The sequence below is a fragment of the Oncorhynchus kisutch genome, unplaced genomic scaffold (assembly GCF_002021735.2).
Source record: "Oncorhynchus kisutch isolate 150728-3 unplaced genomic scaffold, Okis_V2 scaffold653, whole genome shotgun sequence".
NCBI classification, from domain to species: Eukaryota; Metazoa; Chordata; class Actinopteri; order Salmoniformes; family Salmonidae; genus Oncorhynchus; species Oncorhynchus kisutch.
Genome location: NW_022262598.1, coordinates 17,501 through 41,968, shown reverse-complemented (window position 1 = coordinate 41,968; position 24,468 = coordinate 17,501). Strand labels below are relative to the sequence as shown.

The 24,468-nt window shown below is 42.7% G+C and overlaps 65 non-coding genes and 1 pseudogene across 65 annotated transcripts; 12 read left to right on the top strand and 54 right to left on the bottom strand.

Moving 5' to 3' along the window:
- Positions 1–289: 289 nt before the first annotated feature.
- On the top strand, positions 290–408 carry LOC116361274 (5S ribosomal RNA). The gene has a single exon (XR_004207445.1). It is a non-coding gene; the product is annotated as a 5S ribosomal RNA (ribosomal RNA).
- A 242-nt stretch (positions 409–650) lies between these two features.
- LOC116361273 (5S ribosomal RNA) lies at positions 651–769 on the top strand. Its single transcript, XR_004207444.1, has one exon. It is a non-coding gene; the product is annotated as a 5S ribosomal RNA (ribosomal RNA).
- A 242-nt stretch (positions 770–1,011) lies between these two features.
- Positions 1,012–1,130, top strand: LOC116361272 (5S ribosomal RNA). The gene has a single exon (XR_004207443.1). It is a non-coding gene; the product is annotated as a 5S ribosomal RNA (ribosomal RNA).
- A 242-nt stretch (positions 1,131–1,372) lies between these two features.
- Positions 1,373–1,491, top strand: LOC116361271 (5S ribosomal RNA). Its single transcript, XR_004207442.1, has one exon. It is a non-coding gene; the product is annotated as a 5S ribosomal RNA (ribosomal RNA).
- Positions 1,492–1,733: 242 nt separating this feature from the next.
- Positions 1,734–1,852, top strand: LOC116361270 (5S ribosomal RNA). The gene has a single exon (XR_004207441.1). It is a non-coding gene; the product is annotated as a 5S ribosomal RNA (ribosomal RNA).
- A 242-nt stretch (positions 1,853–2,094) lies between these two features.
- On the top strand, positions 2,095–2,213 carry LOC116361268 (5S ribosomal RNA). Its single transcript, XR_004207439.1, has one exon. It is a non-coding gene; the product is annotated as a 5S ribosomal RNA (ribosomal RNA).
- Positions 2,214–2,455: 242 nt separating this feature from the next.
- LOC116361267 (5S ribosomal RNA) lies at positions 2,456–2,574 on the top strand. Its single transcript, XR_004207438.1, has one exon. It is a non-coding gene; the product is annotated as a 5S ribosomal RNA (ribosomal RNA).
- A 242-nt stretch (positions 2,575–2,816) lies between these two features.
- Positions 2,817–2,935, top strand: LOC116361266 (5S ribosomal RNA). Its single transcript, XR_004207437.1, has one exon. It is a non-coding gene; the product is annotated as a 5S ribosomal RNA (ribosomal RNA).
- Positions 2,936–3,177: 242 nt separating this feature from the next.
- On the top strand, positions 3,178–3,296 carry LOC116361265 (5S ribosomal RNA). The gene has a single exon (XR_004207436.1). It is a non-coding gene; the product is annotated as a 5S ribosomal RNA (ribosomal RNA).
- Positions 3,297–3,538: 242 nt separating this feature from the next.
- LOC116361264 (5S ribosomal RNA) lies at positions 3,539–3,657 on the top strand. The gene has a single exon (XR_004207435.1). It is a non-coding gene; the product is annotated as a 5S ribosomal RNA (ribosomal RNA).
- A 242-nt stretch (positions 3,658–3,899) lies between these two features.
- Positions 3,900–4,018, top strand: LOC116361263 (5S ribosomal RNA). The gene has a single exon (XR_004207434.1). It is a non-coding gene; the product is annotated as a 5S ribosomal RNA (ribosomal RNA).
- Positions 4,019–4,260: 242 nt separating this feature from the next.
- Positions 4,261–4,379, top strand: LOC116361262 (5S ribosomal RNA). The gene has a single exon (XR_004207433.1). It is a non-coding gene; the product is annotated as a 5S ribosomal RNA (ribosomal RNA).
- A 565-nt stretch (positions 4,380–4,944) lies between these two features.
- Positions 4,945–5,063, bottom strand: LOC116361261 (5S ribosomal RNA). The gene has a single exon (XR_004207432.1). It is a non-coding gene; the product is annotated as a 5S ribosomal RNA (ribosomal RNA).
- A 242-nt stretch (positions 5,064–5,305) lies between these two features.
- LOC116361260 (5S ribosomal RNA) lies at positions 5,306–5,424 on the bottom strand. Its single transcript, XR_004207431.1, has one exon. It is a non-coding gene; the product is annotated as a 5S ribosomal RNA (ribosomal RNA).
- Positions 5,425–5,666: 242 nt separating this feature from the next.
- LOC116361259 (5S ribosomal RNA) lies at positions 5,667–5,785 on the bottom strand. The gene has a single exon (XR_004207430.1). It is a non-coding gene; the product is annotated as a 5S ribosomal RNA (ribosomal RNA).
- Positions 5,786–6,027: 242 nt separating this feature from the next.
- On the bottom strand, positions 6,028–6,146 carry LOC116361257 (5S ribosomal RNA). The gene has a single exon (XR_004207428.1). It is a non-coding gene; the product is annotated as a 5S ribosomal RNA (ribosomal RNA).
- A 242-nt stretch (positions 6,147–6,388) lies between these two features.
- LOC116361255 (5S ribosomal RNA) lies at positions 6,389–6,507 on the bottom strand. Its single transcript, XR_004207427.1, has one exon. It is a non-coding gene; the product is annotated as a 5S ribosomal RNA (ribosomal RNA).
- Positions 6,508–6,748: 241 nt separating this feature from the next.
- Positions 6,749–6,867, bottom strand: LOC116361254 (5S ribosomal RNA). The gene has a single exon (XR_004207426.1). It is a non-coding gene; the product is annotated as a 5S ribosomal RNA (ribosomal RNA).
- A 242-nt stretch (positions 6,868–7,109) lies between these two features.
- Positions 7,110–7,228, bottom strand: LOC116361253 (5S ribosomal RNA). The gene has a single exon (XR_004207425.1). It is a non-coding gene; the product is annotated as a 5S ribosomal RNA (ribosomal RNA).
- A 242-nt stretch (positions 7,229–7,470) lies between these two features.
- On the bottom strand, positions 7,471–7,589 carry LOC116361252 (5S ribosomal RNA). Its single transcript, XR_004207424.1, has one exon. It is a non-coding gene; the product is annotated as a 5S ribosomal RNA (ribosomal RNA).
- Positions 7,590–7,831: 242 nt separating this feature from the next.
- Positions 7,832–7,950, bottom strand: LOC116361331 (5S ribosomal RNA). Its single transcript, XR_004207498.1, has one exon. It is a non-coding gene; the product is annotated as a 5S ribosomal RNA (ribosomal RNA).
- Positions 7,951–8,191: 241 nt separating this feature from the next.
- LOC116361330 (5S ribosomal RNA) lies at positions 8,192–8,310 on the bottom strand. The gene has a single exon (XR_004207497.1). It is a non-coding gene; the product is annotated as a 5S ribosomal RNA (ribosomal RNA).
- A 242-nt stretch (positions 8,311–8,552) lies between these two features.
- Positions 8,553–8,671, bottom strand: LOC116361329 (5S ribosomal RNA). Its single transcript, XR_004207496.1, has one exon. It is a non-coding gene; the product is annotated as a 5S ribosomal RNA (ribosomal RNA).
- A 242-nt stretch (positions 8,672–8,913) lies between these two features.
- On the bottom strand, positions 8,914–9,032 carry LOC116361328 (5S ribosomal RNA). The gene has a single exon (XR_004207495.1). It is a non-coding gene; the product is annotated as a 5S ribosomal RNA (ribosomal RNA).
- A 242-nt stretch (positions 9,033–9,274) lies between these two features.
- On the bottom strand, positions 9,275–9,393 carry LOC116361327 (5S ribosomal RNA). The gene has a single exon (XR_004207494.1). It is a non-coding gene; the product is annotated as a 5S ribosomal RNA (ribosomal RNA).
- Positions 9,394–9,634: 241 nt separating this feature from the next.
- LOC116361325 (5S ribosomal RNA) lies at positions 9,635–9,753 on the bottom strand. The gene has a single exon (XR_004207492.1). It is a non-coding gene; the product is annotated as a 5S ribosomal RNA (ribosomal RNA).
- Positions 9,754–9,995: 242 nt separating this feature from the next.
- Positions 9,996–10,114, bottom strand: LOC116361324 (5S ribosomal RNA). Its single transcript, XR_004207491.1, has one exon. It is a non-coding gene; the product is annotated as a 5S ribosomal RNA (ribosomal RNA).
- A 241-nt stretch (positions 10,115–10,355) lies between these two features.
- LOC116361323 (5S ribosomal RNA) lies at positions 10,356–10,474 on the bottom strand. Its single transcript, XR_004207490.1, has one exon. It is a non-coding gene; the product is annotated as a 5S ribosomal RNA (ribosomal RNA).
- A 242-nt stretch (positions 10,475–10,716) lies between these two features.
- Positions 10,717–10,835, bottom strand: LOC116361322 (5S ribosomal RNA). Its single transcript, XR_004207489.1, has one exon. It is a non-coding gene; the product is annotated as a 5S ribosomal RNA (ribosomal RNA).
- Positions 10,836–11,077: 242 nt separating this feature from the next.
- LOC116361321 (5S ribosomal RNA) lies at positions 11,078–11,196 on the bottom strand. Its single transcript, XR_004207488.1, has one exon. It is a non-coding gene; the product is annotated as a 5S ribosomal RNA (ribosomal RNA).
- Positions 11,197–11,437: 241 nt separating this feature from the next.
- On the bottom strand, positions 11,438–11,556 carry LOC116361320 (5S ribosomal RNA). The gene has a single exon (XR_004207487.1). It is a non-coding gene; the product is annotated as a 5S ribosomal RNA (ribosomal RNA).
- A 242-nt stretch (positions 11,557–11,798) lies between these two features.
- LOC116361319 (5S ribosomal RNA) lies at positions 11,799–11,917 on the bottom strand. Its single transcript, XR_004207486.1, has one exon. It is a non-coding gene; the product is annotated as a 5S ribosomal RNA (ribosomal RNA).
- Positions 11,918–12,159: 242 nt separating this feature from the next.
- On the bottom strand, positions 12,160–12,278 carry LOC116361318 (5S ribosomal RNA). Its single transcript, XR_004207485.1, has one exon. It is a non-coding gene; the product is annotated as a 5S ribosomal RNA (ribosomal RNA).
- Positions 12,279–12,520: 242 nt separating this feature from the next.
- LOC116361317 (5S ribosomal RNA) lies at positions 12,521–12,639 on the bottom strand. The gene has a single exon (XR_004207484.1). It is a non-coding gene; the product is annotated as a 5S ribosomal RNA (ribosomal RNA).
- Positions 12,640–12,881: 242 nt separating this feature from the next.
- On the bottom strand, positions 12,882–13,000 carry LOC116361316 (5S ribosomal RNA). The gene has a single exon (XR_004207483.1). It is a non-coding gene; the product is annotated as a 5S ribosomal RNA (ribosomal RNA).
- Positions 13,001–13,242: 242 nt separating this feature from the next.
- LOC116361314 (5S ribosomal RNA) lies at positions 13,243–13,361 on the bottom strand. The gene has a single exon (XR_004207481.1). It is a non-coding gene; the product is annotated as a 5S ribosomal RNA (ribosomal RNA).
- Positions 13,362–13,603: 242 nt separating this feature from the next.
- On the bottom strand, positions 13,604–13,722 carry LOC116361313 (5S ribosomal RNA). The gene has a single exon (XR_004207480.1). It is a non-coding gene; the product is annotated as a 5S ribosomal RNA (ribosomal RNA).
- A 241-nt stretch (positions 13,723–13,963) lies between these two features.
- Positions 13,964–14,082, bottom strand: LOC116361312 (5S ribosomal RNA). Its single transcript, XR_004207479.1, has one exon. It is a non-coding gene; the product is annotated as a 5S ribosomal RNA (ribosomal RNA).
- A 242-nt stretch (positions 14,083–14,324) lies between these two features.
- On the bottom strand, positions 14,325–14,443 carry LOC116361311 (5S ribosomal RNA). The gene has a single exon (XR_004207478.1). It is a non-coding gene; the product is annotated as a 5S ribosomal RNA (ribosomal RNA).
- A 242-nt stretch (positions 14,444–14,685) lies between these two features.
- LOC116361310 (5S ribosomal RNA) lies at positions 14,686–14,804 on the bottom strand. Its single transcript, XR_004207477.1, has one exon. It is a non-coding gene; the product is annotated as a 5S ribosomal RNA (ribosomal RNA).
- A 242-nt stretch (positions 14,805–15,046) lies between these two features.
- Positions 15,047–15,165, bottom strand: LOC116361309 (5S ribosomal RNA). Its single transcript, XR_004207476.1, has one exon. It is a non-coding gene; the product is annotated as a 5S ribosomal RNA (ribosomal RNA).
- A 242-nt stretch (positions 15,166–15,407) lies between these two features.
- Positions 15,408–15,526, bottom strand: LOC116361308 (5S ribosomal RNA). The gene has a single exon (XR_004207475.1). It is a non-coding gene; the product is annotated as a 5S ribosomal RNA (ribosomal RNA).
- Positions 15,527–15,768: 242 nt separating this feature from the next.
- Positions 15,769–15,887, bottom strand: LOC116361307 (5S ribosomal RNA). Its single transcript, XR_004207474.1, has one exon. It is a non-coding gene; the product is annotated as a 5S ribosomal RNA (ribosomal RNA).
- A 242-nt stretch (positions 15,888–16,129) lies between these two features.
- On the bottom strand, positions 16,130–16,248 carry LOC116361306 (5S ribosomal RNA). The gene has a single exon (XR_004207473.1). It is a non-coding gene; the product is annotated as a 5S ribosomal RNA (ribosomal RNA).
- A 242-nt stretch (positions 16,249–16,490) lies between these two features.
- Positions 16,491–16,609, bottom strand: LOC116361305 (5S ribosomal RNA). The gene has a single exon (XR_004207472.1). It is a non-coding gene; the product is annotated as a 5S ribosomal RNA (ribosomal RNA).
- A 242-nt stretch (positions 16,610–16,851) lies between these two features.
- On the bottom strand, positions 16,852–16,970 carry LOC116361303 (5S ribosomal RNA). The gene has a single exon (XR_004207470.1). It is a non-coding gene; the product is annotated as a 5S ribosomal RNA (ribosomal RNA).
- Positions 16,971–17,212: 242 nt separating this feature from the next.
- On the bottom strand, positions 17,213–17,331 carry LOC116361302 (5S ribosomal RNA). Its single transcript, XR_004207469.1, has one exon. It is a non-coding gene; the product is annotated as a 5S ribosomal RNA (ribosomal RNA).
- Positions 17,332–17,573: 242 nt separating this feature from the next.
- Positions 17,574–17,692, bottom strand: LOC116361301 (5S ribosomal RNA). Its single transcript, XR_004207468.1, has one exon. It is a non-coding gene; the product is annotated as a 5S ribosomal RNA (ribosomal RNA).
- A 242-nt stretch (positions 17,693–17,934) lies between these two features.
- Positions 17,935–18,053, bottom strand: LOC116361300 (5S ribosomal RNA). Its single transcript, XR_004207467.1, has one exon. It is a non-coding gene; the product is annotated as a 5S ribosomal RNA (ribosomal RNA).
- Positions 18,054–18,295: 242 nt separating this feature from the next.
- Positions 18,296–18,414, bottom strand: LOC116361299 (5S ribosomal RNA). The gene has a single exon (XR_004207466.1). It is a non-coding gene; the product is annotated as a 5S ribosomal RNA (ribosomal RNA).
- A 242-nt stretch (positions 18,415–18,656) lies between these two features.
- Positions 18,657–18,775, bottom strand: LOC116361298 (5S ribosomal RNA). The gene has a single exon (XR_004207465.1). It is a non-coding gene; the product is annotated as a 5S ribosomal RNA (ribosomal RNA).
- A 242-nt stretch (positions 18,776–19,017) lies between these two features.
- On the bottom strand, positions 19,018–19,136 carry LOC116361297 (5S ribosomal RNA). Its single transcript, XR_004207464.1, has one exon. It is a non-coding gene; the product is annotated as a 5S ribosomal RNA (ribosomal RNA).
- Positions 19,137–19,378: 242 nt separating this feature from the next.
- Positions 19,379–19,497, bottom strand: LOC116361296 (5S ribosomal RNA). Its single transcript, XR_004207463.1, has one exon. It is a non-coding gene; the product is annotated as a 5S ribosomal RNA (ribosomal RNA).
- A 242-nt stretch (positions 19,498–19,739) lies between these two features.
- On the bottom strand, positions 19,740–19,858 carry LOC116361295 (5S ribosomal RNA). Its single transcript, XR_004207462.1, has one exon. It is a non-coding gene; the product is annotated as a 5S ribosomal RNA (ribosomal RNA).
- A 242-nt stretch (positions 19,859–20,100) lies between these two features.
- On the bottom strand, positions 20,101–20,219 carry LOC116361294 (5S ribosomal RNA). The gene has a single exon (XR_004207461.1). It is a non-coding gene; the product is annotated as a 5S ribosomal RNA (ribosomal RNA).
- A 242-nt stretch (positions 20,220–20,461) lies between these two features.
- Positions 20,462–20,580, bottom strand: LOC116361292 (5S ribosomal RNA). Its single transcript, XR_004207459.1, has one exon. It is a non-coding gene; the product is annotated as a 5S ribosomal RNA (ribosomal RNA).
- Positions 20,581–20,821: 241 nt separating this feature from the next.
- On the bottom strand, positions 20,822–20,940 carry LOC116361291 (5S ribosomal RNA). The gene has a single exon (XR_004207458.1). It is a non-coding gene; the product is annotated as a 5S ribosomal RNA (ribosomal RNA).
- Positions 20,941–21,182: 242 nt separating this feature from the next.
- LOC116361290 (5S ribosomal RNA) lies at positions 21,183–21,301 on the bottom strand. The gene has a single exon (XR_004207457.1). It is a non-coding gene; the product is annotated as a 5S ribosomal RNA (ribosomal RNA).
- Positions 21,302–21,542: 241 nt separating this feature from the next.
- LOC116361289 (5S ribosomal RNA) lies at positions 21,543–21,661 on the bottom strand. Its single transcript, XR_004207456.1, has one exon. It is a non-coding gene; the product is annotated as a 5S ribosomal RNA (ribosomal RNA).
- A 242-nt stretch (positions 21,662–21,903) lies between these two features.
- Positions 21,904–22,022, bottom strand: LOC116361288 (5S ribosomal RNA). The gene has a single exon (XR_004207455.1). It is a non-coding gene; the product is annotated as a 5S ribosomal RNA (ribosomal RNA).
- A 242-nt stretch (positions 22,023–22,264) lies between these two features.
- Positions 22,265–22,383, bottom strand: LOC116361287 (5S ribosomal RNA). The gene has a single exon (XR_004207454.1). It is a non-coding gene; the product is annotated as a 5S ribosomal RNA (ribosomal RNA).
- A 242-nt stretch (positions 22,384–22,625) lies between these two features.
- Positions 22,626–22,744, bottom strand: LOC116361286 (5S ribosomal RNA). The gene has a single exon (XR_004207453.1). It is a non-coding gene; the product is annotated as a 5S ribosomal RNA (ribosomal RNA).
- A 242-nt stretch (positions 22,745–22,986) lies between these two features.
- LOC116361280 (5S ribosomal RNA) lies at positions 22,987–23,105 on the bottom strand. Its single transcript, XR_004207451.1, has one exon. It is a non-coding gene; the product is annotated as a 5S ribosomal RNA (ribosomal RNA).
- A 242-nt stretch (positions 23,106–23,347) lies between these two features.
- LOC116361269 (5S ribosomal RNA) lies at positions 23,348–23,466 on the bottom strand. The gene has a single exon (XR_004207440.1). It is a non-coding gene; the product is annotated as a 5S ribosomal RNA (ribosomal RNA).
- A 243-nt stretch (positions 23,467–23,709) lies between these two features.
- LOC116361258 (5S ribosomal RNA) lies at positions 23,710–23,828 on the bottom strand. The gene has a single exon (XR_004207429.1). It is a non-coding gene; the product is annotated as a 5S ribosomal RNA (ribosomal RNA).
- Positions 23,829–24,070: 242 nt separating this feature from the next.
- On the bottom strand, positions 24,071–24,189 carry LOC116361282 (uncharacterized; annotated as a pseudogene).
- Positions 24,190–24,468: the final 279 nt, after the last annotated feature.

Sequence of the window (24,468 nt, the reverse complement as noted above, 5' to 3'; positions counted from 1 at the left end):
TTTAGATGGGATGGAGACCGCCTGGGAATACTCAGGTGCTGTAAGCTTTTTGTCAACTCTTTGTCCGTTTTTTCCCACAAGGCTGAAATATGTGCCCTTGCTTTGAAATAAGTAAGCAAGGTTAGTTTGTATTTCATCCAACAATCTGTGCTACAAATTATTTCTACAGTATATGCAATTTGTTCCACTTTTTGAGTGACACAAAGATGCTTATCTAAATGGTGAAAATGCAACAGCTGTTAATCAGACTCACTTTCACTTAACATAGTGCACCAAGAGATAGTTTCTCGCTTACGACCACACCGGCCTGAGTACGCCTGATCTCGTCTGATCTCGGAAGCTAAGCAGGGTCGGGCCTGGTTAGTACTTGGATGGGAGACCGCCTGGGAATACCAGGTGCTGTAAGCTTTTCGTCAACTCTTTGTCCGTTTTTTCCCACAAGGCTGAAATATGTGCCCTTGCTTTGAAATAAGTAAGCAAGGTTAGTTTGTATTTCATCCAACAATCTGTGCTACAAATTATTTCTACAGTATATGCAATTTCTTCCACTTTTTGAGTGACACAAAGATGCTTATCTAAATGGTGAAAATGCAACAGCTGTTAATCAGACTCACTTTCACTTAACATAGTGCACCAAGAGATAGTTTCTCGCTTACGACCACACCGGCCTGAGTACGCCTGATCTCGTCTGATCTCGGAAGCTAAGCAGGGTCGGGCCTGGTTAGTACTTGGATGGGAGACCGCCTGGGAATACCAGGTGCTGTAAGCTTTTCGTCAACTCTTTGTCCGTTTTTTCCCACAAGGCTGAAATATGTGCCCTTGCTTTGAAATAAGTAAGCAAGGTTAGTTTGTATTTCATCCAACAATCTGTGCTACAAATTATTTCTACAGTATATGCAATTTCTTCCACTTTTTGAGTGACACAAAGATGCTTATCTAAATGGTGAAAATGCAACAGCTGTTAATCAGACTCACTTTCACTTAACATAGTGCACCAAGAGATAGTTTCTCGCTTACGACCACACCGGCCTGAGTACGCCTGATCTCGTCTGATCTCGGAAGCTAAGCAGGGTCGGGCCTGGTTAGTACTTGGATGGGAGACCGCCTGGGAATACCAGGTGCTGTAAGCTTTTCGTCAACTCTTTGTCCGTTTTTTCCCACAAGGCTGAAATATGTGCCCTTGCTTTGAAATAAGTAAGCAAGGTTAGTTTGTATTTCATCCAACAATCTGTGCTACAAATTATTTCTACAGTATATGCAATTTCTTCCACTTTTTGAGTGACACAAAGATGCTTATCTAAATGGTGAAAATGCAACAGCTGTTAATCAGACTCACTTTCACTTAACATAGTGCACCAAGAGATAGTTTCTCGCTTACGACCACACCGGCCTGAGTACGCCTGATCTCGTCTGATCTCGGAAGCTAAGCAGGGTCGGGCCTGGTTAGTACTTGGATGGGAGACCGCCTGGGAATACCAGGTGCTGTAAGCTTTTCGTCAACTCTTTGTCCGTTTTTTCCCACAAGGCTGAAATATGTGCCCTTGCTTTGAAATAAGTAAGCAAGGTTAGTTTGTATTTCATCCAACAATCTGTGCTACAAATTATTTCTACAGTATATGCAATTTCTTCCACTTTTTGAGTGACACAAAGATGCTTATCTAAATGGTGAAAATGCAACAGCTGTTAATCAGACTCACTTTCACTTAACATAGTGCACCAAGAGATAGTTTCTCGCTTACGACCACACCGGCCTGAGTACGCCTGATCTCGTCTGATCTCGGAAGCTAAGCAGGGTCGGGCCTGGTTAGTACTTGGATGGGAGACCGCCTGGGAATACCAGGTGCTGTAAGCTTTTTGTCAACTCTTTGTCCGTTTTTTCCCACAAGGCTGAAATATGTGCCCTTGCTTTGAAATAAGTAAGCAAGGTTAGTTTGTATTTCATCCAACAATCTGTGCTACAAATTATTTCTACAGTATATGCAATTTCTTCCACTTTTTGAGTGACACAAAGATGCTTATCTAAATGGTGAAAATGCAACAGCTGTTAATCAGACTCACTTTCACTTAACATAGTGCACCAAGAGATAGTTTCTCGCTTACGACCACACCGGCCTGAGTACGCCTGATCTCGTCTGATCTCGGAAGCTAAGCAGGGTCGGGCCTGGTTAGTACTTGGATGGGAGACCGCCTGGGAATACCAGGTGCTGTAAGCTTTTCGTCAACTCTTTGTCCGTTTTTTCCCACAAGGCTGAAATATGTGCCCTTGCTTTGAAATAAGTAAGCAAGGTTAGTTTGTATTTCATCCAACAATCTGTGCTACAAATTATTTCTACAGTATATGCAATTTCTTCCACTTTTTGAGTGACACAAAGATGCTTATCTAAATGGTGAAAATGCAACAGCTGTTAATCAGACTCACTTTCACTTAACATAGTGCACCAAGAGATAGTTTCTCGCTTACGACCACACCGGCCTGAGTACGCCTGATCTCGTCTGATCTCGGAAGCTAAGCAGGGTCGGGCCTGGTTAGTACTTGGATGGGAGACCGCCTGGGAATACCAGGTGCTGTAAGCTTTTCGTCAACTCTTTGTCCGTTTTTTCCCACAAGGCTGAAATATGTGCCCTTGCTTTGAAATAAGTAAGCAAGGTTAGTTTGTATTTCATCCAACAATCTGTGCTACAAATTATTTCTACAGTATATGCAATTTCTTCCACTTTTTGAGTGACACAAAGATGCTTATCTAAATGGTGAAAATGCAACAGCTGTTAATCAGACTCACTTTCACTTAACATAGTGCACCAAGAGATAGTTTCTCGCTTACGACCACACCGGCCTGAGTACGCCTGATCTCGTCTGATCTCGGAAGCTAAGCAGGGTCGGGCCTGGTTAGTACTTGGATGGGAGACCGCCTGGGAATACCAGGTGCTGTAAGCTTTTCGTCAACTCTTTGTCCGTTTTTTCCCACAAGGCTGAAATATGTGCCCTTGCTTTGAAATAAGTAAGCAAGGTTAGTTTGTATTTCATCCAACAATCTGTGCTACAAATTATTTCTACAGTATATGCAATTTCTTCCACTTTTTGAGTGACACAAAGATGCTTATCTAAATGGTGAAAATGCAACAGCTGTTAATCAGACTCACTTTCACTTAACATAGTGCACCAAGAGATAGTTTCTCGCTTACGACCACACCGGCCTGAGTACGCCTGATCTCGTCTGATCTCGGAAGCTAAGCAGGGTCGGGCCTGGTTAGTACTTGGATGGGAGACCGCCTGGGAATACCAGGTGCTGTAAGCTTTTCGTCAACTCTTTGTCCGTTTTTTCCCACAAGGCTGAAATATGTGCCCTTGCTTTGAAATAAGTAAGCAAGGTTAGTTTGTATTTCATCCAACAATCTGTGCTACAAATTATTTCTACAGTATATGCAATTTCTTCCACTTTTTGAGTGACACAAAGATGCTTATCTAAATGGTGAAAATGCAACAGCTGTTAATCAGACTCACTTTCACTTAACATAGTGCACCAAGAGATAGTTTCTCGCTTACGACCACACCGGCCTGAGTACGCCTGATCTCGTCTGATCTCGGAAGCTAAGCAGGGTCGGGCCTGGTTAGTACTTGGATGGGAGACCGCCTGGGAATACCAGGTGCTGTAAGCTTTTCGTCAACTCTTTGTCCGTTTTTTCCCACAAGGCTGAAATATGTGCCCTTGCTTTGAAATAAGTAAGCAAGGTTAGTTTGTATTTCATCCAACAATCTGTGCTACAAATTATTTCTACAGTATATGCAATTTCTTCCACTTTTTGAGTGACACAAAGATGCTTATCTAAATGGTGAAAATGCAACAGCTGTTAATCAGACTCACTTTCACTTAACATAGTGCACCAAGAGATAGTTTCTCGCTTACGACCACACCGGCCTGAGTACGCCTGATCTCGTCTGATCTCGGAAGCTAAGCAGGGTCGGGCCTGGTTAGTACTTGGATGGGAGACCGCCTGGGAATACCAGGTGCTGTAAGCTTTTCGTCAACTCTTTGTCCGTTTTTTCCCACAAGGCTGAAATATGTGCCCTTGCTTTGAAATAAGTAAGCAAGGTTAGTTTGTATTTCATCCAACAATCTGTGCTACAAATTATTTCTACAGTATATGCAATTTCTTCCACTTTTTGAGTGACACAAAGATGCTTATCTAAATGGTGAAAATGCAACAGCTGTTAATCAGACTCACTTTCACTTAACATAGTGCACCAAGAGATAGTTTCTCGCTTACGACCACACCGGCCTGAGTACGCCTGATCTCGTCTGATCTCGGAAGCTAAGCAGGGTCGGGCCTGGTTAGTACTTGGATGGGAGACCGCCTGGGAATACCAGGTGCTGTAAGCTTTTCGTCAACTCTTTGTCCGTTTTTTCCCACAAGGCTGAAATATGTGCCCTTGCTTTGAAATAAGTAAGCAAGGTTAGTTTGTATTTCATCCAACAATCTGTGCTACAAATTATTTCTACAGTATATGCAATTTCTTCCACTTTTTGAGTGACACAAAGATGCTTATCTAAATGGTGAAAATGCAACAGCTGTTAATCAGACTCACTTTCACTTAACATAGTGCACCAAGAGATAGTTTCTCGCTTACGACCACACCGGCCTGAGTACGCCTGATCTGTCTGATCTCGGAAGCTAAGCAGGGTCAGGGGCCGGTGTGGTCGTAAGCGAGAAACTATCTCTTGGTGCACTATGTTAAGTGAAAGTGAGTCTGATTAACAGCTGTTGCATTTTCACCATTTAGATAAGCATCTTTGTGTCACTCAAAAAGTGGAAGAAATTGCATATACTGTAGAAATAATTTGTAGCACAGATTGTTGGATGAAATACAAACTAACCTTGCTTACTTATTTCAAAGCAAGGCACATATTTCAGCCTTGTGGGAAAAACGGACAAAGAGTGACGAAAAGCTTACAGCACCTGGTATTCCCAGGCGGTCTCCCATCCAAGTACTAACCAGGCCCGACCCTGCTTAGCTTCCGAGATCAGACGAGATCAGGCGTACTCAGGCCGGTGTGGTCGTAAGCGAGAAACTATCTCTTGGTGCACTATGTTAAGTGAAAGTGAGTCTGATTAACAGCTGTTGCATTTTCACCATTTAGATAAGCATCTTTGTGTCACTCAAAAAGTGGAAGAAATTGCATATACTGTAGAAATAATTTGTAGCACAGATTGTTGGATGAAATACAAACTAACCTTGCTTACTTATTTCAAAGCAAGGGCACATATTTCAGCCTTGTGGGAAAAAACGGACAAAGAGTTGACGAAAAGCTTACAGCACCTGGTATTCCCAGGCGGTCTCCCATCCAAGTACTAACCAGGCCCGACCCTGCTTAGCTTCCGAGATCAGACGAGATCAGGCGTACTCAGGCCGGTGTGGTCGTAAGCGAGAAACTATCTCTTGGTGCACTATGTTAAGTGAAAGTGAGTCTGATTAACAGCTGTTGCATTTTCACCATTTAGATAAGCATCTTTGTGTCACTCAAAAAGTGGAAGAAATTGCATATACTGTAGAAATAATTTGTAGCACAGATTGTTGGATGAAATACAAACTAACCTTGCTTACTTATTTCAAAGCAAGGGCACATATTTCAGCCTTGTGGGAAAAAACGGACAAAGAGTTGACGAAAAGCTTACAGCACCTGGTATTCCCAGGCGGTCTCCCATCCAAGTACTAACCAGGCCCGACCCTGCTTAGCTTCCGAGATCAGACGAGATCAGGCGTACTCAGGCCGGTGTGGTCGTAAGCGAGAAACTATCTCTTGGTGCACTATGTTAAGTGAAAGTGAGTCTGATTAACAGCTGTTGCATTTTCACCATTTAGATAAGCATCTTTGTGTCACTCAAAAAGTGGAAGAAATTGCATATACTGTAGAAATAATTTGTAGCACAGATTGTTGGATGAAATACAAACTAACCTTGCTTACTTATTTCAAAGCAAGGGCACATATTTCAGCCTTGTGGGAAAAAACGGACAAAGAGTTGACAAAAAGCTTACAGCACCTGGTATTCCCAGGCGGTCTCCCATCCAAGTACTAACCAGGCCCGACCCTGCTTAGCTTCCGAGATCAGACGAGATCAGGCGTACTCAGGCCGGTGTGGTCGTAAGCGAGAAACTATCTCTTGGTGCACTATGTTAAGTGAAAGTGAGTCTGATTAACAGCTGTTGCATTTTCACCATTTAGATAAGCATCTTTGTGTCACTCAAAAAGTGGAAGAAATTGCATATACTGTAGAAATAATTTGTAGCACAGATTGTTGGATGAAATACAAACTAACCTTGCTTACTTATTTCAAAGCAAGGGCACATATTTCAGCCTTGTGGGAAAAAACGGACAAAGAGTTGACAAAAAGCTTACAGCACCTGGTATTCCCAGGCGGTCTCCCATCCAAGTACTAACCAGGCCCGACCCTGCTTAGCTTCCGAGATCAGACGAGATCAGGCGTACTCAGGCCGGTGTGGTCGTAAGCGAGAAACTATCTCTTGGTGCACTATGTTAAGTGAAAGTGAGTCTGATTAACAGCTGTTGCATTTTCACCATTTAGATAAGCATCTTTGTGTCACTCAAAAAGTGGAAGAAATTGCATATACTGTAGAAATAATTTGTAGCACAGATTGTTGGATGAAATACAAACTAACCTTGCTTACTTATTTCAAAGCAAGGGCACATATTTCAGCCTTGTGGGAAAAAACGGACAAAGAGTTGACAAAAGCTTACAGCACCTGGTATTCCCAGGCGGTCTCCCATCCAAGTACTAACCAGGCCCGACCCTGCTTAGCTTCCGAGATCAGACGAGATCAGGCGTACTCAGGCCGGTGTGGTCGTAAGCGAGAAACTATCTCTTGGTGCACTATGTTAAGTGAAAGTGAGTCTGATTAACAGCTGTTGCATTTTCACCATTTAGATAAGCATCTTTGTGTCACTCAAAAAGTGGAAGAAATTGCATATACTGTAGAAATAATTTGTAGCACAGATTGTTGGATGAAATACAAACTAACCTTGCTTACTTATTTCAAAGCAAGGGCACATATTTCAGCCTTGTGGGAAAAAACGGACAAAGAGTTGACAAAAAGCTTACAGCACCTGGTATTCCCAGGCGGTCTCCCATCCAAGTACTAACCAGGCCCGACCCTGCTTAGCTTCCGAGATCAGACGAGATCAGGCGTACTCAGGCCGGTGTGGTCGTAAGCGAGAAACTATCTCTTGGTGCACTATGTTAAGTGAAAGTGAGTCTGATTAACAGCTGTTGCATTTTCACCATTTAGATAAGCATCTTTGTGTCACTCAAAAAGTGGAAGAAATTGCATATACTGTAGAAATAATTTGTAGCACAGATTGTTGGATGAAATACAAACTAACCTTGCTTACTTATTTCAAAGCAAGGGCACATATTTCAGCCTTGTGGGAAAAAACGGACAAAGAGTTGACAAAAAGCTTACAGCACCTGGTATTCCCAGGCGGTCTCCCATCCAAGTACTAACCAGGCCCGACCCTGCTTAGCTTCCGAGATCAGACGAGATCAGGCGTACTCAGGCCGGTGTGGTCGTAAGCGAGAAACTATCTCTTGGTGCACTATGTTAAGTGAAAGTGAGTCTGATTAACAGCTGTTGCATTTTCACCATTTAGATAAGCATCTTTGTGTCACTCAAAAAGTGGAAGAAATTGCATATACTGTAGAAATAATTTGTAGCACAGATTGTTGGATGAAATACAAACTAACCTTGCTTACTTATTTCAAAGCAAGGGCACATATTTCAGCCTTGTGGGAAAAAACGGACAAAGAGTTGACGAAAAGCTTACAGCACCTGGTATTCCCAGGCGGTCTCCCATCCAAGTACTAACCAGGCCCGACCCTGCTTAGCTTCCGAGATCAGACGAGATCAGGCGTACTCAGGCCGGTGTGGTCGTAAGCGAGAAACTATCTCTTGGTGCACTATGTTAAGTGAAAGTGAGTCTGATTAACAGCTGTTGCATTTTCACCATTTAGATAAGCATCTTTGTGTCACTCAAAAAGTGGAAGAAATTGCATATACTGTAGAAATAATTTGTAGCACAGATTGTTGGATGAAATACAAACTAACCTTGCTTACTTATTTCAAAGCAAGGGCACATATTTCAGCCTTGTGGGAAAAAACGGACAAAGAGTTGACAAAAGCTTACAGCACCTGGTATTCCCAGGCGGTCTCCCATCCAAGTACTAACCAGGCCCGACCCTGCTTAGCTTCCGAGATCAGACGAGATCAGGCGTACTCAGGCCGGTGTGGTCGTAAGCGAGAAACTATCTCTTGGTGCACTATGTTAAGTGAAAGTGAGTCTGATTAACAGCTGTTGCATTTTCACCATTTAGATAAGCATCTTTGTGTCACTCAAAAAGTGGAAGAAATTGCATATACTGTAGAAATAATTTGTAGCACAGATTGTTGGATGAAATACAAACTAACCTTGCTTACTTATTTCAAAGCAAGGGCACATATTTCAGCCTTGTGGGAAAAAACGGACAAAGAGTTGACAAAAAGCTTACAGCACCTGGTATTCCCAGGCGGTCTCCCATCCAAGTACTAACCAGGCCCGACCCTGCTTAGCTTCCGAGATCAGACGAGATCAGGCGTACTCAGGCCGGTGTGGTCGTAAGCGAGAAACTATCTCTTGGTGCACTATGTTAAGTGAAAGTGAGTCTGATTAACAGCTGTTGCATTTTCACCATTTAGATAAGCATCTTTGTGTCACTCAAAAAGTGGAAGAAATTGCATATACTGTAGAAATAATTTGTAGCACAGATTGTTGGATGAAATACAAACTAACCTTGCTTACTTATTTCAAAGCAAGGGCACATATTTCAGCCTTGTGGGAAAAAACGGACAAAGAGTTGACAAAAAGCTTACAGCACCTGGTATTCCCAGGCGGTCTCCCATCCAAGTACTAACCAGGCCCGACCCTGCTTAGCTTCCGAGATCAGACGAGATCAGGCGTACTCAGGCCGGTGTGGTCGTAAGCGAGAAACTATCTCTTGGTGCACTATGTTAAGTGAAAGTGAGTCTGATTAACAGCTGTTGCATTTTCACCATTTAGATAAGCATCTTTGTGTCACTCAAAAAGTGGAAGAAATTGCATATACTGTAGAAATAATTTGTAGCACAGATTGTTGGATGAAATACAAACTAACCTTGCTTACTTATTTCAAAGCAAGGGCACATATTTCAGCCTTGTGGGAAAAAACGGACAAAGAGTTGACAAAAAGCTTACAGCACCTGGTATTCCCAGGCGGTCTCCCATCCAAGTACTAACCAGGCCCGACCCTGCTTAGCTTCCGAGATCAGACGAGATCAGGCGTACTCAGGCCGGTGTGGTCGTAAGCGAGAAACTATCTCTTGGTGCACTATGTTAAGTGAAAGTGAGTCTGATTAACAGCTGTTGCATTTTCACCATTTAGATAAGCATCTTTGTGTCACTCAAAAAGTGGAAGAAATTGCATATACTGTAGAAATAATTTGTAGCACAGATTGTTGGATGAAATACAAACTAACCTTGCTTACTTATTTCAAAGCAAGGGCACATATTTCAGCCTTGTGGGAAAAAACGGACAAAGAGTTGACAAAAGCTTACAGCACCTGGTATTCCCAGGCGGTCTCCCATCCAAGTACTAACCAGGCCCGACCCTGCTTAGCTTCCGAGATCAGACGAGATCAGGCGTACTCAGGCCGGTGTGGTCGTAAGCGAGAAACTATCTCTTGGTGCACTATGTTAAGTGAAAGTGAGTCTGATTAACAGCTGTTGCATTTTCACCATTTAGATAAGCATCTTTGTGTCACTCAAAAAGTGGAAGAAATTGCATATACTGTAGAAATAATTTGTAGCACAGATTGTTGGATGAAATACAAACTAACCTTGCTTACTTATTTCAAAGCAAGGGCACATATTTCAGCCTTGTGGGAAAAAACGGACAAAGAGTTGACGAAAAGCTTACAGCACCTGGTATTCCCAGGCGGTCTCCCATCCAAGTACTAACCAGGCCCGACCCTGCTTAGCTTCCGAGATCAGACGAGATCAGGCGTACTCAGGCCGGTGTGGTCGTAAGCGAGAAACTATCTCTTGGTGCACTATGTTAAGTGAAAGTGAGTCTGATTAACAGCTGTTGCATTTTCACCATTTAGATAAGCATCTTTGTGTCACTCAAAAAGTGGAAGAAATTGCATATACTGTAGAAATAATTTGTAGCACAGATTGTTGGATGAAATACAAACTAACCTTGCTTACTTATTTCAAAGCAAGGGCACATATTTCAGCCTTGTGGGAAAAAACGGACAAAGAGTTGACAAAAGCTTACAGCACCTGGTATTCCCAGGCGGTCTCCCATCCAAGTACTAACCAGGCCCGACCCTGCTTAGCTTCCGAGATCAGACGAGATCAGGCGTACTCAGGCCGGTGTGGTCGTAAGCGAGAAACTATCTCTTGGTGCACTATGTTAAGTGAAAGTGAGTCTGATTAACAGCTGTTGCATTTTCACCATTTAGATAAGCATCTTTGTGTCACTCAAAAAGTGGAAGAAATTGCATATACTGTAGAAATAATTTGTAGCACAGATTGTTGGATGAAATACAAACTAACCTTGCTTACTTATTTCAAAGCAAGGGCACATATTTCAGCCTTGTGGGAAAAAACGGACAAAGAGTTGACAAAAAGCTTACAGCACCTGGTATTCCCAGGCGGTCTCCCATCCAAGTACTAACCAGGCCCGACCCTGCTTAGCTTCCGAGATCAGACGAGATCAGGCGTACTCAGGCCGGTGTGGTCGTAAGCGAGAAACTATCTCTTGGTGCACTATGTTAAGTGAAAGTGAGTCTGATTAACAGCTGTTGCATTTTCACCATTTAGATAAGCATCTTTGTGTCACTCAAAAAGTGGAAGAAATTGCATATACTGTAGAAATAATTTGTAGCACAGATTGTTGGATGAAATACAAACTAACCTTGCTTACTTATTTCAAAGCAAGGGCACATATTTCAGCCTTGTGGGAAAAAACGGACAAAGAGTTGACGAAAAGCTTACAGCACCTGGTATTCCCAGGCGGTCTCCCATCCAAGTACTAACCAGGCCCGACCCTGCTTAGCTTCCGAGATCAGACGAGATCAGGCGTACTCAGGCCGGTGTGGTCGTAAGCGAGAAACTATCTCTTGGTGCACTATGTTAAGTGAAAGTGAGTCTGATTAACAGCTGTTGCATTTTCACCATTTAGATAAGCATCTTTGTGTCACTCAAAAAGTGGAAGAAATTGCATATACTGTAGAAATAATTTGTAGCACAGATTGTTGGATGAAATACAAACTAACCTTGCTTACTTATTTCAAAGCAAGGGCACATATTTCAGCCTTGTGGGAAAAAACGGACAAAGAGTTGACAAAAGCTTACAGCACCTGGTATTCCCAGGCGGTCTCCCATCCAAGTACTAACCAGGCCCGACCCTGCTTAGCTTCCGAGATCAGACGAGATCAGGCGTACTCAGGCCGGTGTGGTCGTAAGCGAGAAACTATCTCTTGGTGCACTATGTTAAGTGAAAGTGAGTCTGATTAACAGCTGTTGCATTTTCACCATTTAGATAAGCATCTTTGTGTCACTCAAAAAGTGGAAGAAATTGCATATACTGTAGAAATAATTTGTAGCACAGATTGTTGGATGAAATACAAACTAACCTTGCTTACTTATTTCAAAGCAAGGGCACATATTTCAGCCTTGTGGGAAAAAACGGACAAAGAGTTGACGAAAAGCTTACAGCACCTGGTATTCCCAGGCGGTCTCCCATCCAAGTACTAACCAGGCCCGACCCTGCTTAGCTTCCGAGATCAGACGAGATCAGGCGTACTCAGGCCGGTGTGGTCGTAAGCGAGAAACTATCTCTTGGTGCACTATGTTAAGTGAAAGTGAGTCTGATTAACAGCTGTTGCATTTTCACCATTTAGATAAGCATCTTTGTGTCACTCAAAAAGTGGAAGAAATTGCATATACTGTAGAAATAATTTGTAGCACAGATTGTTGGATGAAATACAAACTAACCTTGCTTACTTATTTCAAAGCAAGGGCACATATTTCAGCCTTGTGGGAAAAAACGGACAAAGAGTTGACAAAAAGCTTACAGCACCTGGTATTCCCAGGCGGTCTCCCATCCAAGTACTAACCAGGCCCGACCCTGCTTAGCTTCCGAGATCAGACGAGATCAGGCGTACTCAGGCCGGTGTGGTCGTAAGCGAGAAACTATCTCTTGGTGCACTATGTTAAGTGAAAGTGAGTCTGATTAACAGCTGTTGCATTTTCACCATTTAGATAAGCATCTTTGTGTCACTCAAAAAGTGGAAGAAATTGCATATACTGTAGAAATAATTTGTAGCACAGATTGTTGGATGAAATACAAACTAACCTTGCTTACTTATTTCAAAGCAAGGGCACATATTTCAGCCTTGTGGGAAAAAACGGACAAAGAGTTGACAAAAAGCTTACAGCACCTGGTATTCCCAGGCGGTCTCCCATCCAAGTACTAACCAGGCCCGACCCTGCTTAGCTTCCGAGATCAGACGAGATCAGGCGTACTCAGGCCGGTGTGGTCGTAAGCGAGAAACTATCTCTTGGTGCACTATGTTAAGTGAAAGTGAGTCTGATTAACAGCTGTTGCATTTTCACCATTTAGATAAGCATCTTTGTGTCACTCAAAAAGTGGAAGAAATTGCATATACTGTAGAAATAATTTGTAGCACAGATTGTTGGATGAAATACAAACTAACCTTGCTTACTTATTTCAAAGCAAGGGCACATATTTCAGCCTTGTGGGAAAAAACGGACAAAGAGTTGACAAAAAGCTTACAGCACCTGGTATTCCCAGGCGGTCTCCCATCCAAGTACTAACCAGGCCCGACCCTGCTTAGCTTCCGAGATCAGACGAGATCAGGCGTACTCAGGCCGGTGTGGTCGTAAGCGAGAAACTATCTCTTGGTGCACTATGTTAAGTGAAAGTGAGTCTGATTAACAGCTGTTGCATTTTCACCATTTAGATAAGCATCTTTGTGTCACTCAAAAAGTGGAAGAAATTGCATATACTGTAGAAATAATTTGTAGCACAGATTGTTGGATGAAATACAAACTAACCTTGCTTACTTATTTCAAAGCAAGGGCACATATTTCAGCCTTGTGGGAAAAAACGGACAAAGAGTTGACAAAAAGCTTACAGCACCTGGTATTCCCAGGCGGTCTCCCATCCAAGTACTAACCAGGCCCGACCCTGCTTAGCTTCCGAGATCAGACGAGATCAGGCGTACTCAGGCCGGTGTGGTCGTAAGCGAGAAACTATCTCTTGGTGCACTATGTTAAGTGAAAGTGAGTCTGATTAACAGCTGTTGCATTTTCACCATTTAGATAAGCATCTTTGTGTCACTCAAAAAGTGGAAGAAATTGCATATACTGTAGAAATAATTTGTAGCACAGATTGTTGGATGAAATACAAACTAACCTTGCTTACTTATTTCAAAGCAAGGGCACATATTTCAGCCTTGTGGGAAAAAACGGACAAAGAGTTGACGAAAAGCTTACAGCACCTGGTATTCCCAGGCGGTCTCCCATCCAAGTACTAACCAGGCCCGACCCTGCTTAGCTTCCGAGATCAGACGAGATCAGGCGTACTCAGGCCGGTGTGGTCGTAAGCGAGAAACTATCTCTTGGTGCACTATGTTAAGTGAAAGTGAGTCTGATTAACAGCTGTTGCATTTTCACCATTTAGATAAGCATCTTTGTGTCACTCAAAAAGTGGAAGAAATTGCATATACTGTAGAAATAATTTGTAGCACAGATTGTTGGATGAAATACAAACTAACCTTGCTTACTTATTTCAAAGCAAGGGCACATATTTCAGCCTTGTGGGAAAAAACGGACAAAGAGTTGACAAAAGCTTACAGCACCTGGTATTCCCAGGCGGTCTCCCATCCAAGTACTAACCAGGCCCGACCCTGCTTAGCTTCCGAGATCAGACGAGATCAGGCGTACTCAGGCCGGTGTGGTCGTAAGCGAGAAACTATCTCTTGGTGCACTATGTTAAGTGAAAGTGAGTCTGATTAACAGCTGTTGCATTTTCACCATTTAGATAAGCATCTTTGTGTCACTCAAAAAGTGGAAGAAATTGCATATACTGTAGAAATAATTTGTAGCACAGATTGTTGGATGAAATACAAACTAACCTTGCTTACTTATTTCAAAGCAAGGGCACATATTTCAGCCTTGTGGGAAAAAACGGACAAAGAGTTGACAAAAAGCTTACAGCACCTGGTATTCCCAGGCGGTCTCCCATCCAAGTACTAACCAGGCCCGACCCTGCTTAGCTTCCGAGATCAGACGAGATCAGGCGTACTCAGGCCGGTGTGGTCGTAAGCGAGAAACTATCTCTTGGTGCACTATGTTAAGTGAAAGTGAGTCTGATTAACAGCTGTTGCATTTTCACCATTTAGATAAGCATCTTTGTGTCACTCAAAAAGTGGAAGAAATTGCATATACTGTAGAAATAATTTGTAGCACAGATTGTTGGATGAAATACAAACTAACCTTGCTTACTTATTTCAAAGCAAGGGCACATATTTCAGCCTTGTGGGAAAAAACGGACAAAGAGTTGACGAAAAGCTTACAGCACCTGGTATTCCCAGGCGGTCTCCCATCCAAGTACTAACCAGGCCCGACCCTGCTTAGCTTCCGAGATCAGACGAGATCAGGCGTACTCAGGCCGGTGTGGTCGTAAGCGAGAAACTATCTCTTGGTGCACTATGTTAAGTGAAAGTGAGTCTGATTAACAGCTGTTGCATTTTCACCATTTAGATAAGCATCTTTGTGTCACTCAAAAAGTGGAAGAAATTGCATATACTGTAGAAATAATTTGTAGCACAGATTGTTGGATGAAATACAAACTAACCTTGCTTACTTATTTCAAAGCAAGGGCACATATTTCAGCCTTGTGGGAAAAAACGGACAAAGAGTTGACGAAAAGCTTACAGCACCTGGTATTCCCAGGCGGTCTCCCATCCAAGTACTAACCAGGCCCGACCCTGCTTAGCTTCCGAGATCAGACGAGATCAGGCGTACTCAGGCCGGTGTGGTCGTAAGCGAGAAACTATCTCTTGGTGCACTATGTTAAGTGAAAGTGAGTCTGATTAACAGCTGTTGCATTTTCACCATTTAGATAAGCATCTTTGTGTCACTCAAAAAGTGGAAGAAATTGCATATACTGTAGAAATAATTTGTAGCACAGATTGTTGGATGAAATACAAACTAACCTTGCTTACTTATTTCAAAGCAAGGGCACATATTTCAGCCTTGTGGGAAAAAACGGACAAAGAGTTGACGAAAAGCTTACAGCACCTGGTATTCCCAGGCGGTCTCCCATCCAAGTACTAACCAGGCCCGACCCTGCTTAGCTTCCGAGATCAGACGAGATCAGGCGTACTCAGGCCGGTGTGGTCGTAAGCGAGAAACTATCTCTTGGTGCACTATGTTAAGTGAAAGTGAGTCTGATTAACAGCTGTTGCATTTTCACCATTTAGATAAGCATCTTTGTGTCACTCAAAAAGTGGAAGAAATTGCATATACTGTAGAAATAATTTGTAGCACAGATTGTTGGATGAAATACAAACTAACCTTGCTTACTTATTTCAAAGCAAGGGCACATATTTCAGCCTTGTGGGAAAAAACGGACAAAGAGTTGACGAAAAGCTTACAGCACCTGGTATTCCCAGGCGGTCTCCCATCCAAGTACTAACCAGGCCCGACCCTGCTTAGCTTCCGAGATCAGACGAGATCAGGCGTACTCAGGCCGGTGTGGTCGTAAGCGAGAAACTATCTCTTGGTGCACTATGTTAAGTGAAAGTGAGTCTGATTAACAGCTGTTGCATTTTCACCATTTAGATAAGCATCTTTGTGTCACTCAAAAAGTGGAAGAAATTGCATATACTGTAGAAATAATTTGTAGCACAGATTGTTGGATGAAATACAAACTAACCTTGCTTACTTATTTCAAAGCAAGGGCACATATTTCAGCCTTGTGGGAAAAAACGGACAAAGAGTTGACAAAAAGCTTACAGCACCTGGTATTCCCAGGCGGTCTCCCATCCAAGTACTAACCAGGCCCGACCCTGCTTAGCTTCCGAGATCAGACGAGATCAGGCGTACTCAGGCCGGTGTGGTCGTAAGCGAGAAACTATCTCTTGGTGCACTATGTTAAGTGAAAGTGAGTCTGATTAACAGCTGTTGCATTTTCACCATTTAGATAAGCATCTTTGTGTCACTCAAAAAGTGGAAGAAATTGCATATACTGTAGAAATAATTTGTAGCACAGATTGTTGGATGAAATACAAACTAACCTTGCTTACTTATTTCAAAGCAAGGGCACATATTTCAGCCTTGTGGGAAAAAACGGACAAAGAGTTGACGAAAAGCTTACAGCACCTGGTATTCCCAGGCGGTCTCCCATCCAAGTACTAACCAGGCCCGACCCTGCTTAGCTTCCGAGATCAGACGAGATCAGGCGTACTCAGGCCGGTGTGGTCGTAAGCGAGAAACTATCTCTTGGTGCACTATGTTAAGTGAAAGTGAGTCTGATTAACAGCTGTTGCATTTTCACCATTTAGATAAGCATCTTTGTGTCACTCAAAAAGTGGAAGAAATTGCATATACTGTAGAAATAATTTGTAGCACAGATTGTTGGATGAAATACAAACTAACCTTGCTTACTTATTTCAAAGCAAGGGCACATATTTCAGCCTTGTGGGAAAAAACGGACAAAGAGTTGACGAAAAGCTTACAGCACCTGGTATTCCCAGGCGGTCTCCCATCCAAGTACTAACCAGGCCCGACCCTGCTTAGCTTCCGAGATCAGACGAGATCAGGCGTACTCAGGCCGGTGTGGTCGTAAGCGAGAAACTATCTCTTGGTGCACTATGTTAAGTGAAAGTGAGTCTGATTAACAGCTGTTGCATTTTCACCATTTAGATAAGCATCTTTGTGTCACTCAAAAAGTGGAAGAAATTGCATATACTGTAGAAATAATTTGTAGCACAGATTGTTGGATGAAATACAAACTAACCTTGCTTACTTATTTCAAAGCAAGGGCACATATTTCAGCCTTGTGGGAAAAAACGGACAAAGAGTTGACAAAAAGCTTACAGCACCTGGTATTCCCAGGCGGTCTCCCATCCAAGTACTAACCAGGCCCGACCCTGCTTAGCTTCCGAGATCAGACGAGATCAGGCGTACTCAGGCCGGTGTGGTCGTAAGCGAGAAACTATCTCTTGGTGCACTATGTTAAGTGAAAGTGAGTCTGATTAACAGCTGTTGCATTTTCACCATTTAGATAAGCATCTTTGTGTCACTCAAAAAGTGGAAGAAATTGCATATACTGTAGAAATAATTTGTAGCACAGATTGTTGGATGAAATACAAACTAACCTTGCTTACTTATTTCAAAGCAAGGGCACATATTTCAGCCTTGTGGGAAAAAACGGACAAAGAGTTGACGAAAAGCTTACAGCACCTGGTATTCCCAGGCGGTCTCCCATCCAAGTACTAACCAGGCCCGACCCTGCTTAGCTTCCGAGATCAGACGAGATCAGGCGTACTCAGGCCGGTGTGGTCGTAAGCGAGAAACTATCTCTTGGTGCACTATGTTAAGTGAAAGTGAGTCTGATTAACAGCTGTTGCATTTTCACCATTTAGATAAGCATCTTTGTGTCACTCAAAAAGTGGAAGAAATTGCATATACTGTAGAAATAATTTGTAGCACAGATTGTTGGATGAAATACAAACTAACCTTGCTTACTTATTTCAAAGCAAGGGCACATATTTCAGCCTTGTGGGAAAAAACGGACAAAGAGTTGACAAAAAGCTTACAGCACCTGGTATTCCCAGGCGGTCTCCCATCCAAGTACTAACCAGGCCCGACCCTGCTTAGCTTCCGAGATCAGACGAGATCAGGCGTACTCAGGCCGGTGTGGTCGTAAGCGAGAAACTATCTCTTGGTGCACTATGTTAAGTGAAAGTGAGTCTGATTAACAGCTGTTGCATTTTCACCATTTAGATAAGCATCTTTGTGTCACTCAAAAAGTGGAAGAAATTGCATATACTGTAGAAATAATTTGTAGCACAGATTGTTGGATGAAATACAAACTAACCTTGCTTACTTATTTCAAAGCAAGGGCACATATTTCAGCCTTGTGGGAAAAAACGGACAAAGAGTTGACAAAAAGCTTACAGCACCTGGTATTCCCAGGCGGTCTCCCATCCAAGTACTAACCAGGCCCGACCCTGCTTAGCTTCCGAGATCAGACGAGATCAGGCGTACTCAGGCCGGTGTGGTCGTAAGCGAGAAACTATCTCTTGGTGCACTATGTTAAGTGAAAGTGAGTCTGATTAACAGCTGTTGCATTTTCACCATTTAGATAAGCATCTTTGTGTCACTCAAAAAGTGGAAGAAATTGCATATACTGTAGAAATAATTTGTAGCACAGATTGTTGGATGAAATACAAACTAACCTTGCTTACTTATTTCAAAGCAAGGGCACATATTTCAGCCTTGTGGGAAAAAACGGACAAAGAGTTGACAAAAAGCTTACAGCACCTGGTATTCCCAGGCGGTCTCCCATCCAAGTACTAACCAGGCCCGACCCTGCTTAGCTTCCGAGATCAGACGAGATCAGGCGTACTCAGGCCGGTGTGGTCGTAAGCGAGAAACTATCTCTTGGTGCACTATGTTAAGTGAAAGTGAGTCTGATTAACAGCTGTTGCATTTTCACCATTTAGATAAGCATCTTTGTGTCACTCAAAAAGTGGAAGAAATTGCATATACTGTAGAAATAATTTGTAGCACAGATTGTTGGATGAAATACAAACTAACCTTGCTTACTTATTTCAAAGCAAGGGCACATATTTCAGCCTTGTGGGAAAAAACGGACAAAGAGTTGACAAAAAGCTTACAGCACCTGGTATTCCCAGGCGGTCTCCCATCCAAGTACTAACCAGGCCCGACCCTGCTTAGCTTCCGAGATCAGACGAGATCAGGCGTACTCAGGCCGGTGTGGTCGTAAGCGAGAAACTATCTCTTGGTGCACTATGTTAAGTGAAAGTGAGTCTGATTAACAGCTGTTGCATTTTCACCATTTAGATAAGCATCTTTGTGTCACTCAAAAAGTGGAAGAAATTGCATATACTGTAGAAATAATTTGTAGCACAGATTGTTGGATGAAATACAAACTAACCTTGCTTACTTATTTCAAAGCAAGGGCACATATTTCAGCCTTGTGGGAAAAAACGGACAAAGAGTTGACGAAAAGCTTACAGCACCTGGTATTCCCAGGCGGTCTCCCATCCAAGTACTAACCAGGCCCGACCCTGCTTAGCTTCCGAGATCAGACGAGATCAGGCGTACTCAGGCCGGTGTGGTCGTAAGCGAGAAACTATCTCTTGGTGCACTATGTTAAGTGAAAGTGAGTCTGATTAACAGCTGTTGCATTTTCACCATTTAGATAAGCATCTTTGTGTCACTCAAAAAGTGGAAGAAATTGCATATACTGTAGAAATAATTTGTAGCACAGATTGTTGGATGAAATACAAACTAACCTTGCTTACTTATTTCAAAGCAAGGGCACATATTTCAGCCTTGTGGGAAAAAACGGACAAAGAGTTGACAAAAAGCTTACAGCACCTGGTATTCCCAGGCGGTCTCCCATCCAAGTACTAACCAGGCCCGACCCTGCTTAGCTTCCGAGATCAGACGAGATCAGGCGTACTCAGGCCGGTGTGGTCGTAAGCGAGAAACTATCTCTTGGTGCACTATGTTAAGTGAAAGTGAGTCTGATTAACAGCTGTTGCATTTTCACCATTTAGATAAGCATCTTTGTGTCACTCAAAAAGTGGAAGAAATTGCATATACTGTAGAAATAATTTGTAGCACAGATTGTTGGATGAAATACAAACTAACCTTGCTTACTTATTTCAAAGCAAGGGCACATATTTCAGCCTTGTGGGAAAAAACGGACAAAGAGTTGACAAAAAGCTTACAGCACCTGGTATTCCCAGGCGGTCTCCCATCCAAGTACTAACCAGGCCCGACCCTGCTTAGCTTCCGAGATCAGACGAGATCAGGCGTACTCAGGCCGGTGTGGTCGTAAGCGAGAAACTATCTCTTGGTGCACTATGTTAAGTGAAAGTGAGTCTGATTAACAGCTGTTGCATTTTCACCATTTAGATAAGCATCTTTGTGTCACTCAAAAAGTGGAAGAAATTGCATATACTGTAGAAATAATTTGTAGCACAGATTGTTGGATGAAATACAAACTAACCTTGCTTACTTATTTCAAAGCAAGGGCACATATTTCAGCCTTGTGGGAAAAAACGGACAAAGAGTTGACAAAAAGCTTACAGCACCTGGTATTCCCAGGCGGTCTCCCATCCAAGTACTAACCAGGCCCGACCCTGCTTAGCTTCCGAGATCAGACGAGATCAGGCGTACTCAGGCCGGTGTGGTCGTAAGCGAGAAACTATCTCTTGGTGCACTATGTTAAGTGAAAGTGAGTCTGATTAACAGCTGTTGCATTTTCACCATTTAGATAAGCATCTTTGTGTCACTCAAAAAGTGGAAGAAATTGCATATACTGTAGAAATAATTTGTAGCACAGATTGTTGGATGAAATACAAACTAACCTTGCTTACTTATTTCAAAGCAAGGGCACATATTTCAGCCTTGTGGGAAAAAACGGACAAAGAGTTGACAAAAGCTTACAGCACCTGGTATTCCCAGGCGGTCTCCCATCCAAGTACTAACCAGGCCCGACCCTGCTTAGCTTCCGAGATCAGACGAGATCAGGCGTACTCAGGCCGGTGTGGTCGTAAGCGAGAAACTATCTCTTGGTGCACTATGTTAAGTGAAAGTGAGTCTGATTAACAGCTGTTGCATTTTCACCATTTAGATAAGCATCTTTGTGTCACTCAAAAAGTGGAAGAAATTGCATATACTGTAGAAATAATTTGTAGCACAGATTGTTGGATGAAATACAAACTAACCTTGCTTACTTATTTCAAAGCAAGGGCACATATTTCAGCCTTGTGGGAAAAAACGGACAAAGAGTTGACGAAAAGCTTACAGCACCTGGTATTCCCAGGCGGTCTCCCATCCAAGTACTAACCAGGCCCGACCCTGCTTAGCTTCCGAGATCAGACGAGATCAGGCGTACTCAGGCCGGTGTGGTCGTAAGCGAGAAACTATCTCTTGGTGCACTATGTTAAGTGAAAGTGAGTCTGATTAACAGCTGTTGCATTTTCACCATTTAGATAAGCATCTTTGTGTCACTCAAAAAGTGGAAGAAATTGCATATACTGTAGAAATAATTTGTAGCACAGATTGTTGGATGAAATACAAACTAACCTTGCTTACTTATTTCAAAGCAAGGGCACATATTTCAGCCTTGTGGGAAAAAACGGACAAAGAGTTGACAAAAGCTTACAGCACCTGGTATTCCCAGGCGGTCTCCCATCCAAGTACTAACCAGGCCCGACCCTGCTTAGCTTCCGAGATCAGACGAGATCAGGCGTACTCAGGCCGGTGTGGTCGTAAGCGAGAAACTATCTCTTGGTGCACTATGTTAAGTGAAAGTGAGTCTGATTAACAGCTGTTGCATTTTCACCATTTAGATAAGCATCTTTGTGTCACTCAAAAAGTGGAAGAAATTGCATATACTGTAGAAATAATTTGTAGCACAGATTGTTGGATGAAATACAAACTAACCTTGCTTACTTATTTCAAAGCAAGGGCACATATTTCAGCCTTGTGGGAAAAAACGGACAAAGAGTTGACAAAAAGCTTACAGCACCTGGTATTCCCAGGCGGTCTCCCATCCAAGTACTAACCAGGCCCGACCCTGCTTAGCTTCCGAGATCAGACGAGATCAGGCGTACTCAGGCCGGTGTGGTCGTAAGCGAGAAACTATCTCTTGGTGCACTATGTTAAGTGAAAGTGAGTCTGATTAACAGCTGTTGCATTTTCACCATTTAGATAAGCATCTTTGTGTCACTCAAAAAGTGGAAGAAATTGCATATACTGTAGAAATAATTTGTAGCACAGATTGTTGGATGAAATACAAACTAACCTTGCTTACTTATTTCAAAGCAAGGGCACATATTTCAGCCTTGTGGGAAAAAACGGACAAAGAGTTGACAAAAAGCTTACAGCACCTGGTATTCCCAGGCGGTCTCCCATCCAAGTACTAACCAGGCCCGACCCTGCTTAGCTTCCGAGATCAGACGAGATCAGGCGTACTCAGGCCGGTGTGGTCGTAAGCGAGAAACTATCTCTTGGTGCACTATGTTAAGTGAAAGTGAGTCTGATTAACAGCTGTTGCATTTTCACCATTTAGATAAGCATCTTTGTGTCACTCAAAAAGTGGAAGAAATTGCATATACTGTAGAAATAATTTGTAGCACAGATTGTTGGATGAAATACAAACTAACCTTGCTTACTTATTTCAAAGCAAGGGCACATATTTCAGCCTTGTGGGAAAAAACGGACAAAGAGTTGACAAAAAGCTTACAGCACCTGGTATTCCCAGGCGGTCTCCCATCCAAGTACTAACCAGGCCCGACCCTGCTTAGCTTCCGAGATCAGACGAGATCAGGCGTACTCAGGCCGGTGTGGTCGTAAGCGAGAAACTATCTCTTGGTGCACTATGTTAAGTGAAAGTGAGTCTGATTAACAGCTGTTGCATTTTCACCATTTAGATAAGCATCTTTGTGTCACTCAAAAAGTGGAAGAAATTGCATATACTGTAGAAATAATTTGTAGCACAGATTGTTGGATGAAATACAAACTAACCTTGCTTACTTATTTCAAAGCAAGGGCACATATTTCAGCCTTGTGGGAAAAAACGGACAAAGAGTTGACAAAAAGCTTACAGCACCTGGTATTCCCAGGCGGTCTCCCATCCAAGTACTAACCAGGCCCGACCCTGCTTAGCTTCCGAGATCAGACGAGATCAGGCGTACTCAGGCCGGTGTGGTCGTAAGCGAGAAACTATCTCTTGGTGCACTATGTTAAGTGAAAGTGAGTCTGATTAACAGCTGTTGCATTTTCACCATTTAGATAAGCATCTTTGTGTCACTCAAAAAGTGGAAGAAATTGCATATACTGTAGAAATAATTTGTAGCACAGATTGTTGGATGAAATACAAACTAACCTTGCTTACTTATTTCAAAGCAAGGGCACATATTTCAGCCTTGTGGGAAAAAACGGACAAAGAGTTGACAAAAAGCTTACAGCACCTGGTATTCCCAGGCGGTCTCCCATCCAAGTACTAACCAGGCCCGACCCTGCTTAGCTTCCGAGATCAGACGAGATCAGGCGTACTCAGGCCGGTGTGGTCGTAAGCGAGAAACTATCTCTTGGTGCACTATGTTAAGTGAAAGTGAGTCTGATTAACAGCTGTTGCATTTTCACCATTTAGATAAGCATCTTTGTGTCACTCAAAAAGTGGAAGAAATTGCATATACTGTAGAAATAATTTGTAGCACAGATTGTTGGATGAAATACAAACTAACCTTGCTTACTTATTTCAAAGCAAGGGCACATATTTCAGCCTTGTGGGAAAAAACGGACAAAGAGTTGACGAAAAAGCTTACAGCACCTGGTATTCCCAGGCGGTCTCCCATCCAAGTACTAACCAGGCCCGACCCTGCTTAGCTTCCGAGATCAGACGAGATCAGGCGTACTCAGGCCGGTGTGGTCGTAAGCGAGAAACTATCTCTTGGTGCACTATGTTAAGTGAAAGTGAGTCTGATTAACAGCTGTTGCATTTTCACCATTTAGATAAGCATCTTTGTGTCACTCAAAAAGTGGAAGAAATTGCATATACTGTAGAAATAATTTGTAGCACAGATTGTTGGATGAAATACAAACTAACCTTGCTTAGTTATTTCAAAGCAAGGGCACATATTTCAGCCTTGTGGGAAAAAACGGACAAAGAGTTGACAAAAAGCTTACAGCACCTGGTATTCCCAGGAGGTCACCCATCCAAGTACTAACCAGGCCCGACCCTACTTAGCTTCCGAGATCAGACGAGATCAGGCGTACTCAGGCCGGTGTGGTCGTATGCGAGAAACTATCTCTTGGTGCACTATGTAAAGTGAAAGTGAGTCTGATTAACAGCTGTTGCATTTTCACCACTTAGATAAGCATCTTTGTGTCACTCAAAAAGTGGAAGAAATTGCATATACTGTAGCCATAATTTGTAGCACAGTCGGGCCTGGTCGTAAGCGAGAAACTATCTCTTGGTGCACTATGTAAAGTGAAAGTGAGTCTGATTAACAGCTGTTGCATTTTCACCATTTAGATAAGCATCTTTGTGTCACTCAAAAAGTGGAAGAAATTGCAT